Consider the following 5,424-nt stretch of genomic DNA (forward strand, 5'->3'; position numbering starts at 1 on the left):
AGCTCCTCTGTAAAGGAGCTCTCTCTTTCCAAAGCGGAATTTCCTTTTGACTAAAACATGGAGGTTTTTTCCTAACAGTTCACCCAAAAAAGACTGTTTGGGCAAGAATATGTGAGTGGCAATTAATTTTTTACCCAGCAAGACCCTCCTTCCTCATTGAAGGTATCCATTACCAGTGTATTTCTCCAGTCTCCCAGACAGAAATCCATTATAGATTTTGAGTGAGTATCAAGACTGCTTCCTAATAACAGAAGATCATGTCTAGTCATTCCTGGAATGACAGGTAGGTAAGGGAGTTTTTCTATACAAGGCACATGTGGATATGTTGAATCTGTGGGGAAAAGTGATGAGTGATGTAGACAGCAGAGAAGCCCACTGTTCCAGGAAATGTTGAAAGAGATGGTACTTCGCTTTCTTGAGCTAAAATTCAACCACCTCTGACACATAATGTTTTGACTTGTTATAAGGAGGAAATAGAAAGGGCAAGCTTTTCTGTACAGCTTCATTGTAACACCAGTTTTGACTAGAATCAATGATGACTAGGTCAGGGTGTGCATTTGCGTTCCCTTTCTCAGAAGGGAGTTGTGTGGTTCTTGTGGTAACCCAAGAAGAGAAAAGTCTTAAGTCCCAAGCGAAACAGATGGCTCAATCTCCACCAAGGCAGAGCATGTAATTGAAGTGTGGCCAGTGCACCCACATAGTTTATGCTGAGGTCAAAGCCAAAAAGAGAAGGAGGCTACAAGTTTTAGAATACTTGAACAAATGAATATCTGAGGCAAAGAGCAACAAAAGAGTTGGGTGAATGACCTGTGAACATCCTTCTGAAAGAGGACTAGGGTGGGGACACATGAGCTAACAATACACCTGAGCACAGAAAGTGGGGAAGACAAGAAGTAGTAACTAACAAAAAGAAAAGTCAAGGGTTACTATGAAGGGTCCAGTCAGGCACAGAATAGCAGAATCACAGACAGAGAGTTTGCACGTACCTGTCCAACAAATTAACGAAGAAACCCTTAGAGTAAATTTGTACTGGCAGCTTTAGTTTATACTGATGTAATGCTTTGAATTACTAGACCAAGGTGTTTTTTATTTGGTACTAGATGACCTAAAATTTGAATTCCTCTTTTATAGCCCACAGCACAGGGAATGTGCTTACCATGTTCTTCTGACAATTACAAGGCAGTTTAGAAAAAGGAAGTTTATACAATTATACTGTTTTGTGAGTATTCTTTTCTAGATGACTTAAGTTGTTAGTCTTCCCAGTAACCTGTTTACTAATAATACTCTTTGGTTAAATGTATTGTTTCAGATTACTGATGTCAGCAGACTATTCTAGGGCTTTTGAGAATTAATTTTTTAGAACTCTTTGAGAAAGTAATTACAAAAATAAGATGTATACTTCAAATAAAAAAATATAAAGGGTATAGCTAAACAGGTAAAATGTACCCAAGATTCAGCCATCCACTTACCAATAAGCATTATCTGAACTCCCTAACAATTACTTGTTATAGATCAGCTATTCAACAATTTCTCAGTAGCCTCAATTATAACAAGGCTCAGCAGCAGTTCCTATTTATTTCAGTAAGGAGTTGTGTAATTCAACAGCTTGGGTGATTGGGCAAGCAGTATTTTAAAATGGTCACTGCTAGCTGCTTCATGCACTTTTCTATTTTCCTTTCGTATTATTAAGCAAAGGTGATCAGAAATACATAAAAATATATTTTGTTATTCCTTTAGAGCCTTTAATGCATTGGTATTTCTGGGTCTTGAATGTTTCTCTCCCAGTCCCATGCAGCTGTCCTCCATGATTTTTTTCAATAGTGGTATGTCTGTTTAGCATTTTAGTCTTGCTGTATTTATTAGGAGAATGGGTAAATAAAGCATCAAATGTAACACACTAAATATGATTTTGTGTTTAGGTTATGGTCTCCTGTTCTATTTTTACCCAATCAACACTGCTTATATTCTCTTTCCACTACATACCTTACACTGCTCCAATCAGCTCTGCAGATTCTTCCCACTCTTTAGTGCATTCCTGTTTTTCTTAGAGAAATGTAAGAACACATTACCTCAGTTTTCAGATGAAGTAAAATAATCTGGATCAGTGGTTCTTATATACCTCTTGCCCACTATGACCTTAGCCACTGCTGGTAGAGGTAGCAGAAGTTGCAGTAGCAACAGCTTTCAGTACTGGCCAGGACAATGTGTTTCACTGCTTAGGCACCATTTAGCCAGTACTTTGCTATGCCATATTTTTATTAGAGTCTGGGAATCTCAGTCTAGGTCTTCAGTCCAGCATGATTTCCAAAAGAGTATTTCCATTTCTAAGCACCTCAGAAAGCTGCATTCTGCTCACAGCATTTCTTTCTTTGATTTAGGGTTCCTGGCTGTCACCTGTAAAGAAGGAAAACAGTCTTTTGAATGACTTTGAATATATGTGCTTTAGTAATTTGTGAATTCACTTTAATGTTCTAGAAAAAAGTTTTTCATCTACAGGATGTATTAAAAGTAACTTGCTTTGATATACATATATCTGTGGGGGTTTTTAACCTAAACAATATGGACGCTGTAGTCCTCATTATTTTATACATTTCTTTTTGAAATCTACTGTGGATTTAACTTGCAGAACAGTAAAGAAAAATGTTTTTCATCAATGCAGTTCTTTTATAATATCCATTCATTTCTTGCAAACTATGAAGCAAAGAAAAGGCACTGCATGTTTTATCTTACTGACCTAAGTGTCATAAAAGGCAGCATATCTATTTTTGCAACAAATCTGTTAACTGTTATACTATAATCACATTCCTCATTTTTTAAAAAATAATTTTGCAAGGAACAACTTAGTGATACCCCGTGTTCCTAGATAACAGCTAGAGAGAATACATTTCCTGTACTGTGCCCCATAGTAAGGTCATGTCAAAGTTTTACCATCATGCTATAGAACCATAATAACAACTCACCTTCCTTTTCATTTAGTTGGATTTTACTGAGCTTTGTTATTCCACATATGCTCTTCTGCTGGAAGCTTTTATTGCAGAAAGCCTTTGAAGAGTGGGAAGCTCTGAAGCTCTTGAAATTTATCGGAAAGTAGTGTGGTTCCTTTTACCTTGGTTTTAAGTGCTGCTCATATTCTTCTATTTCCAGGTAATAAGTACAATGAATTTGTCAGGTTTTCATGAAAAAGAAATACACATTACCTAGAAATTTCAATAAAGTATCAGTTTCCATCCCATTCAACATTTTCCTTTCTCTAATATGTCTTAAATTAGAAAATGGGGTTTATGTATCAATGTATTTTCTAGCAGGTTTTGAAACTATTTGACACTAACCATGTCAGAATTCCATTTACTTTGGAACCAGTACTAACGTTAGCTCTTTGGGAAAAGACAGATATATTATTACAGATTCTTTTATGTTCTGTAGTCTTTGAGACACGTTAGACATGCTACTGAAACATGACATTTTTCTGCTGAGTTCATTTGTCTTGTGACTCATGATAAGAAGTACGGAAGTGCCTTTTTTACTTTACATCTTACAGCTAGTTTATTGAAAAGTCATTTGTTAGTTCTCATGCATGAGAATTCCACCAGTTTGCTAACCTGTTTTTTTTTCAATTGCTCATTATCTATCATTTCTCCCAAAATATGTTGGATTCAGTTCTCTGGGACATGAGTAATGATGATGAAAGAGCACACTGGCATAAAGGCTGAAAACACAATGAAATTACTTGAAGTCATAGAATAGCTAAAGTTTAAAGAGGTCAATTGCATACATATGGTTATTTGGGACATTTAATTCTCAAATCATAAAGCTTTCCTCAGCTTTCTAATCAAACAATCCATTATCCCAAATAACTAAAGGTACTAATTTTGAGTAGCTGTGCAGAATTGAAGACAATTCAGAGCAAACAGTGCTTTCTTTCCTGATAGTTGTTGTTGAAGTACAGCACAGCCTGAGCCAAACCAGCTCTCTGATTACAGTAAAGGCAGAGAGCACACTCACAGGCCATAGAGGCAGGCACATTAACCAATCCATGGGAACATAGCACAAGCTGCAGCACTCACACATAATCCATGGCACATGCTTCAGCTCTGAGTTGCTTCACCAAACCAGCATGACCACTTTTAGCCACAAAGCCAAACATCTCCTTAGCCAGGCACAGCACACAGCACTCCCAAGCTGCCTGGTACAAGATTCTCCCAACAGAGCATACATGCGGAACACAGCACTCCCTCCCGCTCCATGCTTCAATCTGCTCTGCTAATTCATGATCACTTACCTGTGTTTCACAAACAGGAAGACTGCAGTGCCTGTCATCCCACCCTTGACCTATGCTACTCCCATGCTGTACATGGTGGGACATCCCTAAGGTTGATGCTCCCTCCAGGGTTGTTAACTATGCCACGGGTATGGTGGCTTAACAGGTTCTGTAACAGACTAGCAGGGACCTGCAAATAAAATAGGTGAAACTGCTTTTTCAATTTCCTCCAAATGAATTAGCATGTTAATGGGGTGAAAGCTGTGCTTTGCATTTCCACTCCTACAGGTCTTTGCATATTTATAAAAAGCAATAGTTAATCTTTCAAAAAGACATGAAATAAAAATATTGTTCTCAATTCAGCATCTGTTTGAGTTATTCTCTGGAGTTAAATCGAATATATAACAGCATTCTTAGCCTTATGACAGATACCTGTAGTACAGCATGCAAACTTAATGTATAGTCATTCATTCAGTTCTTTGAATTTCCATGGCAATTCCTTCATGCAGTAAAATCTGCTTATTTAATTTGGTCAGGATCCTCACTGACCTTTTGAATTATACGCATAAACATATCAAAACACTAGGTTGTAATGTTGGTCCTAAAACCCTTCCCTTAAAATAGCTGCTGCTTCACTTTCCCCTCCTTTGTGGGCCCTACACCACTTCTCATGCTCCTGGATGGCAGTGGGTCTCAAAATGATGTGAGGAAAGGCCTATGTTACCAGGCCTGCAGCAGGCCAGTAGACTTGGTGGCCAGTAGACTTGCTGGGAACCAGAACGATACTGGGGACAAAGGAAGATACCAGAGAGGGACACATTCCTGGAATGATGGAGGCTGAGGCTTCAGTTGTGCTATGAATATGCCATGGGGAGTGGGGCAACACATGACATGATGACACAATATAAAAAGCAGGTAGGAAATAAAATGATAAAATAAATTAACAAAATTTTCCAACAGTGAAGACTGTGGTAGATTTAGAGGACCACATTCAAGGAACTCCCTCATGCTACTGTCATCCTCATGGCTTCTCCCACTGCCCACCAGAGAGGGAACAGCAGTTGTCATAAACTAGGGAACACATGGAGGCTCTATGGGGTTGGGGTAACCAGGCTGTGATACACCAGGGAAGAGAGAAAAGGACAGAACCCAGGGATGGTGTAGAA

The 5,424-nt window shown here is 38.4% G+C and overlaps 1 long non-coding RNA gene across 1 annotated transcript; it reads right to left on the minus strand.

The window, feature by feature from the left end:
• Positions 1 to 1,966: 1,966 nt before the first annotated feature.
• Positions 1,967 to 4,546, minus strand: LOC128792569 (uncharacterized). Its single transcript, XR_008432446.1, has 3 exons — positions 4,280 to 4,546; positions 2,961 to 3,134; positions 1,967 to 2,394 (listed from the first exon to the last, which is right to left on the minus strand). It is a non-coding gene; the product is annotated as an uncharacterized LOC128792569 (long non-coding RNA).
• Positions 4,547 to 5,424: the final 878 nt, after the last annotated feature.

The sequence above is a fragment of the Vidua chalybeata genome, chromosome 1 (assembly GCF_026979565.1).
Source record: "Vidua chalybeata isolate OUT-0048 chromosome 1, bVidCha1 merged haplotype, whole genome shotgun sequence".
In the NCBI taxonomy this organism is placed as follows: domain Eukaryota; kingdom Metazoa; phylum Chordata; class Aves; order Passeriformes; family Viduidae; genus Vidua; species Vidua chalybeata.